This window comes from Trachinotus anak, unplaced genomic scaffold (genome assembly GCF_046630095.1).
Source record: "Trachinotus anak isolate AG129_WGS33_773 ecotype Australia unplaced genomic scaffold, CSIRO_AGI_Tana_v1 ptg000024l, whole genome shotgun sequence".
Lineage (NCBI taxonomy): Eukaryota > Metazoa > Chordata > Actinopteri > Carangiformes > Carangidae > Trachinotus > Trachinotus anak.
The window spans coordinates 7,631,733-7,644,575 of NW_027273875.1; the positions used below are offsets into that span (position 1 = coordinate 7,631,733).

The following is a 12,843-nucleotide window of genomic DNA, read 5'->3' on the forward strand; positions in this document are numbered from 1 at the left end:
ACAGACTGTAGGTGTGGATAAAGGGAGGGGACCGTTAGAAATGAAGCTGTTACTGTGATCACAGATCACCGACCAATTATAGAAACAGACCAGACACATTTCAACACACTGAACAGTAGTTTTAGGGAGAACTGTGAGCAGTGACACGACAGTGCTTAGCATGATACACTGATCATCAGCAACACAAGGTACAGTATAATCTTTCTACCCTGCAATCACATCCATTAAAATACAGTGTACAATATAGCAACGTTTTCATTTTGCTGTAATCCTGCTATTATCCAGGGTTTAATAACTTGCATCCCATAGGAGGGGGGCACCCTCCTGCACATGTACAAGTATCTTACAGTTCTCATTCAACTCACTGCACCGATTTTCTCTATTCAGTTCAGTATTCAGTACATTCACCTGTAACAAAGACACAAACACAGATAGGTGCACCAGGTATAGAAAAAGAACGATGAGTATTTTCATGAGGTCAAACACAAGTGTACTGAGCTTTCAGTGTCACGCTCTCACCAGTACTTTGTGCTGCTCTCAAGATGAGGCATGAAGAGCCCGTAGACAGTTTGAGTGACAGGATTTAAAAGAATCATGATGAATTTTAACTTTTTTTCTCTTTTTAATGAGGGCAGTGTAATAAAGTAAAGCACTGAATACCATTATATTTAAAATGTGATTTGCCCTTTTCAGCCTAGGTTATCTGTACAACAACATTTTTCTGTAGCACATAACACATACATGTTTCTGATATATTGCTGTCATCGTGTTTCTTCACACGAGACCGTGTTTATACATAACCCGCAGAATAGCGTGTCTACAACTGTCTTTTACAGAGTGAGTGAGGTCCCTGTGCTGTTTGTCTATTTTAGCATGTGTAACATTAGTCACTGAGGGTGTAACCATAGTCACAAATTCCTCCCTCATTCATGGTACCTGCCTAAAAAAAAACGAGAATACTGTAAATGTGACAGTGTTTTTGCCGTATCACCCCACCTTGTCTGGACATCCCTCCATCCCAGTCACATGCCCTTCATAGCCACATTCCTCTATCCATCTCCCCCTCTCCCCCACCCAACGCCCCACACGCTGTGCCTGCCTCTGGGTCCAAACCCCTCCATATCCTGAAAAAACCCCAATGTTCCTCCTTTTCGTTTCCCTCTATCTCTATTTTCGCTGTGTGGGTGGATCAAATGAACATTCCCTGTCACCGCGCCTAGCTAAAAAAGCAAAGCCGTCCCTTCTTTGCTGCGCTGTCTGTCTTTCCGCCATGTTAGCCTTTTTCCTTTTTTTTTTTTTTAGGTTACAGAGATGTGTGAGTGCCCCTCGCAGCTCCCAAGAACCCAACCCGTGCACATCACAGCAAAACGTCACAAGTTAGGGTCTCAGGGAATGAGAGAGGTACAGATTGCTTTTTGTCTGGCCTTTTCTATGCGACATACAGTAGATCATCAGCTGCTTGAGCGCCATGGCTGAGACTAGAGCAGACAATGGCAGCTTCCTCTGTTCCTGGCTTTGTGCTGTGCTGTACCCTAAGTCTCAGTTTGCCACTAAGTCCACTCTGGTCTTGGGAAGTCGGGCTCTGCACCACTGCACAGCACATGCATTACTTCATTCATAATACTTTTATACTGTATGAGACAATCATGCTATTCTGTGAGTCAAATACTGATACGTACCGGAAATCACAAGCACATCACATCACACATAAAGACTCTACAACTGATCACAGACCATCTTATTGCAAGTGAACACACACACACATACTGTACACACTTGTACTGTAGTCAGCACTGAATGGCCATACACACCCAGACAGACAGTACTTTTTTTTTTTTTATTATCACATGATGTTCATAAGAATGGCTCTGCCTCAGCGTATTTTGGCCTGTCTGTCGCTGCCACAGCTTGGCTTGGCTGAACAATGGTATGATAATCGACAGTAAAACATCATAGATTTTTCACTTATAATGCCATAATCCCGCACTGTGCACATGCGCAGCAGTCCCAGTCAGACGACAAGGACAGCAGCAGAGACTGAAAATGGGCTGTCAGTGTCTCACTCAGATAAAAATCCCTCCCCATCACTAAAAAAGCCAAAGCTCCTTACCGATTACTTTCTCCCCATGAGATATCCCATCTCCAGACACGCCAGGCTTGTCAGTCCTCTGAGACCACACCTGTCAATCATGCGGCTCTGACTTTATGGAGGGAAAGCGCATTCGTCAGGTGGACAGAATGAGATCTGACTGCCCGCGAGATGAAAGAGGAGGAGGGACAGAGGTTGGGAGGGTGATGAGACGAGATGCGAGGAAAGGGAAGAAGGAAAGGAGAAAAACTCACCCAGCTGACTGTGGTGGTGGAGGCTGCCGCAGTCCTCTCTGTACTGTATGTCTGCACCGATCAGCCTAGCACAGAGGAGGGGAGGATGTGGCCAGACAAAATGGAAAGAGAGAGATCTGTGGGAAAAACAGAAAGCTGGAGAGAGAGGTAAAGGAAGAGAATTTAGTGCTGCTAGCTCAGGCTTTGTTGAATGGATCATTCGGACTAGCACATGAGGCTGCTGTAGCAGATTGCTGCTGTCTAGCCGTCTGCTGCTCAGACATGCAAGACTATACCATGTGCAGCCAGAGAGAGCGAGAGAGAGCGAGGGCGAGAGAGAGAGAGAGAGAGGGAGCGAAAGAGAGAGAGAGAGAGAGATATACAGTGACAGAAAGAGAGATGAAAGGAAGGACAGGTGTGAGGTTAAAGGGTTAAAGTAGGTGAACAAGAAAAATAGTAGAGATGGATTGAAATCGAAAAGTAGTCACAATGAGTGAAACAACAGGAAATGTGGAAACTATGGAGTAAAGATGTAAAAATGTAAAGCAGCAGAAAATACAGACCATAAAAGGAAAAAAAATGTCTAAATGTAATCACAAAATAAGAAAGCAGCACAAAGCACTGTAGCAGAAATCAGTAGAGGAACGACAGGCACAAAGAAAAAAAGAGCAGATCAATGGGCCTGTACTGCTACATGCATGCTTACTGGTACAGCAGAGCACGGACAAATGGCAGAGACAGAAAGAATGAGAAAACCAGGAAGGGAAGAGTAGAAGAAAAGAAATATTAATGCGAGTTACAGTAAGATGCGTTACTGATTCTGTAAGTAAAATAAAAGCCAATTCAAATGCGCCACGCTAAGACACACATGCATGCCACATACGATCTAATTAAGTAGATATGTACCCACAATTTCAGCATTCCCTAAAGTTGTCCAAAGGAATCAGAGCTTTACCATAAAAAAATAAAATTAAAAAAATAAATAAATGGAAATTCTTGTTATCATCAGATCTTCGCAGATATAGTTAAAAGCTCAGAAAACAGGCTCAGACGCAGAGCGCCAAACCAGCCACAGGAGTGAATAATAGGAAAAAATGTGTAACGCCTGTTGCTGTAGTCCCTCTGCCTGCTGCTACTCACCCTTCTTTCTCCATGTGACACTACTACCTATCCTTTTCTCCCCCTGTCCGTCTGTCTGTCTGTCTCCTGGATCCATCTGTCTCACATTTTCTTTCTGCTCTTGGTCGGCGCTTTAGTCTCGCTATATCACACCTCTCTGTCTGTGTCTGTGCCTCTGTATTTTCTTTCCCTCCTCTGCCTTGCATGCTTCATGGATTGCAGGCTCAAGTCCCCAGGGCAGAGAAACTGTAGAGCCCCTGCTTGCCGCTCTCTGCCTGTTACATACAGCACTGAAACAGCAGTAGCAGAGCAGGGAAAGAGAAATAAATATCATCCATTCATTTCCTCCCACAGCTGAAATCACTTAAGACTCTAAAGGCCTGCTATATGCAGAGAAGGAGAGATAAGGAAAGGTAGAGAGGGAGGGAGAAAGTGGAAAAGAGAGCTAGAGCATACAGTTGCAGAAGAGAGAAAGAAAGAAGGCAAGACAGGCAATCACATTTTCATCTTACAGTGTCTCCTTTCAAGCTCCTTTTCATTTAAGAGAAGAAAAAAAAAATCCTTCCTCAGTCGGCAAGTCCGGTGTTCTGTTCCTGTCTCTCTCTCCCTCTGTGTCTGTGTGAGTGACTGGGTATTACAGCGTGCATTTCGTGAAGAGAAGGAGGGTGGGAACAAGCGGTAAGCGGTAAAGGAAATGTAACTGGAAGCCTGGTGGTGTGGTAGTCTTATATTTTATCAGCATTAGTTGCTGTAAAGCAGGAGAAAAGGGTTGTGAAAAAGGACGAGAGACAAGATTGTAGGAAAGCGAGACAAATGGGGAGAAGAGGGAATTAGAGGAACAGGGTTCCTCAGACGGACAACACACAATGGGCTGAGATCAGTGACAGCAGAAAAATGGCCTGTGTGGTCCCACACTATCACCCTCTTTCCCTCTGCTGGTTTAAATGTATTTCTCTGAGCATATATTCTCCTTCATTTCTAGGTCAATTGAAAATCAGAAACAAAGGCTCTCGATTAATCTGCATTTTCCTTCACTTCTAACTTGAGTATCATCCTTTTTTGACTGTACTCCAGCACTTTTTAAAAAGAAATACATTTCTCTGGGCCACAGACATCACATGCTGTGTTCTCCTCACACATCACATGCACAGTGCAGTGCAAGTGTCCCTTCATGTAATCTCAGTTTTACAAAGTTCCTTTCTTTACTTCCACTTCCTCGACCACATCGTTGACACTTTGAGTCGGCCACACACAGAACTCACATTAGAGCAGCTAAACAGGCCTATTTATAGAAATTTTCAATGAAGACAAAAAGCTACACTTAGATTCCACAACGAGGGCGGGGTGTGTGTGCTGGGGGGCTCACGAGTGAGAGCTCCTGTATGCCTCCTGCCGCATACTGTAACACACTACCCCACAGTCACAAAAAAACAACATTTAACACAGACATTGATGTAAATTAAAAAAAAAAAAAAAAAAAAACACTTTTCTTGTACCAGAAAAAAAAAACAAGACTAGCAAGGCAAATATGCACTGAGAAGAAAAGAAAAACACAGTAGATTCATGATGTATCTACTGTAACTGACTGCTCGCTCTCTTGTACTGCTGAAGCTGCCCCGTACCAAGGGCCCCTAATTCATTCTGGCCCACAGAGCTCCTTACCCCACCTCCATCGAACCCGGTGGCCTTGGGACAGAGAGCGAAGAGTTTAAGTGGAAACAGTCTTTCATCATCATACCACTCCCTGCTCTACACATCTGCACACAGCAGCACACCGCACTACGGGGATACCATCTATCCCTAACAGGACTGTATCCATGGTCTCATTTTATTTCAAAGATTAGTTCAGACTACAAACTGTATAAATAACATACTTACACGGCAGAAATAAAAAAATAAGAAACAGGAACAATTAATTTTCACGACTGTTGCCCAGGGAAATAAGGAGGAAATCCTGCGACTGTGATATAATTTACTGCAAATTGCTGATAATGTCCCATATTAATCAATAACCTGTACAAATAATGCAATCTATTAAAAAGAAAACGTATTTTTTTTACTTAACACTGATTTCATTTGTATGCCACATTCAGCAGGAGCATCTTTTGATGGGACTGAAATTCTAACACCTTCAACTGGAAGTTTAGAAAATGTGATCTGTGACAGAGATCAGAAATATGCAGCTAAAATGTGTCTGAGAAGAGCAGTTAAAAGTCATTTGAATATGCCTCAACTAAAGCAGTAAATCAGGCTATTTTACATTGCTGTCAGGAACCAAGATGATTTCAGGGGTCTGAAGCAGTGAAAGTTGTTACTGGCTGTTTTGATCACAGCAGTGTCTTTACCACATAGCTGTGCAGAGGAAATATATCGTTTTGGTTAAGTGAAACTGAACTTTGTACATAATTGGCTGCCAAGACTGTGTTCTTCCCCCTGCGGCTGTATGGTGTTTCCCTTCAGTGGCATCTCTTTCATTAGAGCGGGCCACAGACCTCGCTGCAGCATTCTGGAGCTTTCTCTACAGATCTTAAACATTTTCCCAAACATTGTTCTCTACTCTGTGATGGTTTTAATTTTTGTGACAAATAATATCATACTGTATGAAAGGCAGAAAGACAATTCTGCCATGTTTGTGCTAGTTTATGTTTTTCTGCGCTCTATAAAATTTGAAACACTGTATGAAACAAAAGAATCTGTGAAAATTCAAAATCAACATTTTAGGGCCAGATACGAAACCACCTGATATGAAGACAGTTTATTTACAACCAACTGATTAAACTGCATTCACGTTCCAATAAGGCCCAAAAATTGGAGTTTGGTAAAATAATCCATCAGGGTCCAGAGTGTGTAGTGTGTCCTCAGGGAAAGCTAGGAGGCTGTACAGTTATCTCCTGTGGTGTCACTCTGAACTATACAACCTACTACCTCAACCTGCGGATCACTGCAGGAGACTACAGGATGGCTGTTCAAGGAGGTGCGGGTGTGCGGATCAAATGTACCATGGTAAAAGTAATTTTACAGTATACTGATAACCAACAATATCGTGATATACACTGCTATTATGATACATGTGAATTTGTAGGTAAATTTAAGTAAAAGTACCAAAAAAAAAAAACCAGATGGGAACATGTGTTTATTGATGATCCATCAAATTACATACCCGACAAATCAATTTTAGCAAATTCAAATATTGCATTGAAGCAATCCTGTTTGTTGGTTTGACCCAATGGCCTAATTCAGCCAGAGATATTACAGGGATTTGTGATGTCATGTCATATTGTCAAACAGCCCAACCCTGCTAGTTTGGGTGGGGTCACTGCGTAAAGAAGGAACACGTGGAAAGGGTTGGTAGAAAATATGCTGTAGCCCAGGATTCAGGGTCAGACGGGGTCAGCATTGTTTAATCATGGCAAAACAGGCAAGGAGAGCTTGGTGCTATAAATTACTTTACAGACAAGAGTTTAAAGAAGTGTGACAGTTCCCGTCTTTATGTCTTTCCAGTCCAAATGTGCTTTGAAGATAATTACACTGAGCTAGTCATTTTTCTTACTGGCACAGGGCAGGTGCTGTGTTTGCCAGGAAGACACATACCTATAGATACGAGCTTGTGCAGCCAGTCACCACAAGTTCGGATCTACGGGTTTGTGGCAGCTGACATTACCCCTTCAAGAGCAAATAAGGAAGCAGAAAACCACAAAACATGGAAACAACAAGTCAGTCCACTGTCTGAACCTGTTAACTCAACTCATCTCAGTGAGCACGCATCACAATTAACACTGTATTTATGAAGAACCAGAGTTAATCATGTCTACAACTTTGTACATCTACACTGTATATCCTCTAAGCGTTCATTATATTTAAAGAATAAATAAGTGACTGGTAGTACTGAGATAGTAAAATGAAATCGTGATCCATTCATGTATTGTTCCTGTTTTAAACAAATTAAACATTTTCAATGTGTCTTTAAAAAACTTTTCTGTATCTTCCCGAGGAGAGCCTTGAAATTAAACCATGGTGCACTGAACAGGCCAGAGCACATGACTGTGAGATGGACGTAGTGTTTGTGTAACCTACTGATTGCATTCTTTTGAGGTCAACATTTATTTTTGAAATGTCAGACAGAATAATAAATATATGTTGTTTCACATCTGGACAAAGAAAAAAAGCAAAATGCCAGCTACTTATAAATGATTTGAATTTAGAAAATAAATTTGTGCTGAATAAAATACCATTTTAGGTAGTATGAGTTTTTTTATTTTATTTTATTTTTTTATGAAATACCACGATATAAATAAAATGTCCCAAGACCACCACGAGACTATGTGTATTCTTAACTAAAGAACCAAGTACAACTACACTTTCCAAGAAATGCAAAAGCTAATTCAACAAGAAATCTGACATGTGTAGGTAAATATAATGAACTAAAACTAAGTGATACTCTGAAATCATATTAAATTGCATCTGTATGGATACTAAATATGACACCAGTTTCAATTTTGAAAAGAAAACCCATCGTTTATAAAAACCTTCTGTGTGATTATCTGATAAAGCGCGCATTTCCATAATGTGTATAAATACTGTTTCTCTTGACCTTACCAGCTGCCATAAACTCAAGAACAGATTTGGTATGAACAGCGAACATGGTCAAAAAACATGCACTATGGAAAAAATCACCAAGTACACATCATATAATGCGGATTAGAAACTACACCGAACCAAGCTAACAGAGAAAAAATGAATTATAAATCGCCAACATACCAGTGGGGAACACGCTGGAAGTGATGGTCAGACATCCTCTGATGGAGTCAGGCTTGAGGGGTAGCGTAGGCCAATGCTTCAGCATTAATCAAGAAACCTATAAAAACAGACACCCAAATAATCACAAACTGACTTTGAACAGAACAGAAAGTCTAACAATCACAGATGAGACACCCATACACACATTCCTGAAACCACACACTAACAAACACGTGGTAATCCAAGCACACCCTTACAACACAAGAAAGACTAAAAACTACAGCCACTACAACAGCGATTCAATAACAGTAACAGTAAAAAAAAAACAAAAACGCTAAATAACATGCAAAAGTAAGAAGATAACCCCTCGTTCTCTCCCTGTTACGCCCTCCTAACCCGTTGTCCAGTCCCCATTTTCCGGGGTACAAAAACCTCAAATCGCCTTAAAAAAAAAGGTACGGCAAGAGAGAAATGGCAAAAGGTTGAATGCGGTAAGATGTGGATGAGGAGGAGTCGCAGCGCAGGGCTGGCTACAGAGAAAGTGGAATTTGTGACAAGCAAAGGAAAGGGTGGTGTTTTCTTTTTTTTTGGTGCTTCATTCTGCTTGGCTTTTTTGGATCTCAGCAGGATCCTTGGCTGCAGCTCTGTCTCTTCTTAGTGCTGCCAAAATTTGGACATATCCCTTTGTCTTAAACTTTGTTGCATAAAATCAAATTGAGAGATGAGAAAAGATATTACTTAAAAGAAACAAGGGGAAAGGACCGGTCACCAAAAACTAAAGCGCAAGTTATGAAGAAAAGGATACAGCATGAATGAAAGTGCACAGCAAAGAGGAGAGAGGCTTAGCAGCTGAGTGCAAGGGACACAAAAATTCATTAAAAAAAAAAAAAAAAAAAAAAAAGTCAAGATGGAAGACGGTTGTTTCGCATCAGATTTTTTTCCCTTCAAACATATTATCTCCCAAGTGCGAGCTGCAAAGTGTGCCTTCTCTGCTGCTACAACACAGCAGCCGAAGCCTTCCCAAAGCTATGCCACGTAGTGAGAGAGGGAGAGAGAAAGCAGCCACTTTTTCCTCTCTCCAAAATGGCTGAGGGCCGGGGGAAAGCAGCTTTGAGCAGAGAGGAAGAGTGGTGCTCCCCGTCCTGCTCAGGGGAGGGCTGGGCGATTCAGCGAGCATCTCTCCCTCGTCTCCCTCTCCTCACTCATGCCCTTTGTCCCATTAGCCGTCTTTCAGACCGGACGAATGGTGTACAGCTGTGTTGTGAGTCCATAAGAAACTCTACTTGGCCCACCATGCAGGGGAAGACTACAACTGTAAACGAGTAAGGCTGATATGGCTTATTGTGTGTCTCCCATATGCCCACATCCTGATGTTCTCCACTGTCGTCTCTCTTAATGTGTCGTCCTCCTGAGGCTCTGTGTTTTATGTACTTTTTTAATGTGGCCAGAATGCATAACAGGATAAATGACTCTTGTGTGATCATGGTATACTTTGTATTTAAAAACTTATATTAGTATAAATTCATTATTATAAAATTTATATATCAGTGATTGGGGAATTATTATTTCATCTTTGTGGGGTTTATTTTCAGCATGACAACATTATAATTTCAAATTTCCTGTTTACCATTTTTTCAATCTGTGTGCCTTGGTTTTTCAGTAAATAATATCCTCACTTTGTTGTCCCATAGCCATACAGTCCTTAATTATACATAAACTTCTCTATCATAATCATTATACAATGTTTATCATCAACGCTGATTTACTTGAATGGACTCCGCTGCCTTGCTGCACTTAACCTTAGCACCACTTCTGACATCACAACAGTACAGTACGTAGTTCAACAGCCACGCCGCTGCACTCAGTAGTACTACGTCCTCATTTAGTGGAACATCTCAAGGCTCTATCCAGGGGCCGATTCTGTTAATTGTCTCTTTGCTCATGTGTTTCTTAAAAAGCTCTGCAGATTTAAGACACTGAAAAAAAAACAAACAAAAAAAAAAACCGTTGCACATACTGTTCCTAAATTCACACATCATTGATTACAAGGACTGTGCACTGCATTGAACAGGGAAATGCAGTGCTTCTGCTCTTATACCACCAGACTGATTCAACAACAAAAAGCAATAATAGGCTAAAAGACAACTGGCAACATTCAAAAGGGCAAGGGATTTATTTTTTAAACTCCCTATTTAATAAAGAAATGACGCAACTGGGTGAGATTATTTTACATGAGCCCATCCTGGATTTTCCCATTGCAAAAACCCAAGGGTGGGGGAAATCCACTTCCATACACTTGATCCTCCTGGGGTCCTCCTCCTTTACAGCAGTAAGCCTTTTGTTTTATACAGTGCAGTACTTGGTCCTGTTAGAAAACTCAGATGTGGGCTTCCACTGTTTTTACACAAAATATATCATTTAAAAAATATTTCCATCCTAATCAGACCAATTAACTCACCAGCGAGGTAACCGGCATTAACATTAGAGCCATTATTTCAGATGCTGAAGTTGTTGTTCAAACACACTCGTGCAGTTCGACTGTACTCGCTGAAACCATGTAACAGTTAGCAGTTTCCCAACTAGAGTGTCCTTAAGCAAGACATCAGGGTGTTGTTCTTTCTGACCCTGACTTCTAATGTCTGGAATAACTATAAGGTCATTTATAAGCAAATTATAAGCTGTTACAAACTGCACTAGAAGCTGTATCAGTAGCACTGTATGTGCCACATTTTAGAAATACAAGAGCTGTGTTCACACAAATATTCATTCATGTACATCAGTTAGTGTTATGAAAAAGGACAAATGTTGGGTTCAGGATATTGTGCCCTGGATACTAGTTTTGCCACAGCATGCCAATGGGCTGCTGTCTGCTCCATGGTCACCACTTGAATCTAAATGAACAGATTTGACTTTCAGGATATTGCCAAGAACCCTGTCACAGTGCCGACACAGAGAAGGGCCTCTCCAAAAACAGAAGGTTGAAGAAAACAGAGCGACCGACATGGGCATAACCCCAAACCTCTAACAAGGTAACCCCTTAAAGCCACTCTCAGAGCCTGGGAAAGTGGAGAAGAAAAAGTGGCCTGCCAACAATAGGCAAAAATCATTACCGCATTTTTTCGTACAGTAACATAACGTCAGGGCAGAAAATGCAGTGACAACTGAGCGGAAGAATTCAAGCCTGAGGAACGTAGGTTATCATTGTATTTGATTGTTGTCGTGAGATTATGTGTCCTCATTATTGTCCATCTTGGGCCTCGCAGTATCCTGTGTTGTACATCCATCCAACCTTAAAAGCGGATCATCCCCTCACAAAATTTCTGTGTAAATTCCTGTGACATACTAGTGTTCAAGTTAAAGATTTATTACTGCAGTGTCACTTTTACAGTTGTTGGCAAAGAAATGAAATGTTAACTCCTCCTATCAGTGTGATGGCCTAAACCTTGCATCTGAGAGCCACCTTTAATAAAGACAGGCTGAATTACAAAATCCACCTACGTCTTTTTGTCTGACGGATGCGTAAGAGACAATCTAGGAACTGGCCTTCGTTGATGCAGGATGACCTTTTAAAGTAAGTGTCAGATGATATAACATTGTTTCATTTCTTGATATGGAACGGTCTTAAAACGTTGTTGAGCATTATTAACGAGGTGAGACTGCAGCACATACAGGACTTCACATACAAAATCTCACCTTGCTTGTTTTTCTGTGAGGCAATCCCTATTTTCTGCTTTTACTCAATGGCCTTATGAGGGTCTGTGCTGTTCTTTAGACACACACATAACAGACTGTAGCAGTTTAATCTCATCACAAGACTAGGGTACACTCTAAACCAAATAAAGTAACTTAGAATGTCCTCACTGTAGTATCACATGGTGAATTTATTACCCAGATCTTTTATAGCACTCAGGATTTTGATGCAATCATACACTTGAGATGCTTTTATGTTTTGTCTGTTTTTACACTCTTGTCTTGAAGAAAGACAATTTTCATTTCAATTGTAATTTTTATATTTGGAATGAAATGTACATCCGAACTTGAACAATGCTGCTACTACTTTTAAATCCTCATTACTGTATTGGATTAAAACCCATGGATTTTTTTATTTGCATGTGAACATAAATCTATTTAATACAAGTAAGTATATTATGTATAATATGGGTTTAGATGCCTGAAGGAAATATTATACACTGTATATTATTTTCATATTGAAACAAGGAAGATTCCAGGAAAGGCTACAACCAGCATCAATAGTTTACCCTCCTCTTGTAACTGCCGGTTATTTTACATCTTTGGTAATTCAGTATTTGTGTTGAGGCTGTCACTGGTACCAACTGACAGCTGGATAGTTGGTGCCTCCCAAAGTACAAGCATGTCCAGTTATGTTCCTCTTTCAGACGTGGCTCTCTAGTGGCATTTTAATGAAAATCTAAATCCTTTTCTGAGTAGCTACCTAGACGCAAAATTTGGCATCCCAAGGGGCAGGTACTGAAAATGGCTAATTTTAATTGTTTGGATACAGCAGTCAAAACATGAGATAACCACCCACAGTCGAGCCTGTCTGCTGTATTATCTGAGAAACTAGCAGAAGCAACTTAAACCTACAGTAACACCAGTGAAATCCACAAGTGCTCAAAGCTCAGAAACACAAAAGCTGGATGTATG

The 12,843-nt window shown here is 41.0% G+C and overlaps 1 protein-coding gene across 7 annotated transcripts in view; it reads right to left on the bottom strand.

Annotated features, from left to right (window-relative positions):
* Positions 1 to 12,843, bottom strand: part of snx19a (sorting nexin 19a) — a 97,730-nt gene that overhangs the window by 42,013 nt on the left and 42,874 nt on the right. For all 7 annotated transcript variants that reach the window (XM_071461296.1, XM_071461294.1, XM_071461293.1 and 4 more), the window contains one exon: positions 8,200 to 8,296. The gene's annotated coding sequence lies outside the window, so the exon portion shown is untranslated. The remainder of the gene's footprint in view (positions 1 to 8,199; positions 8,297 to 12,843) is intronic.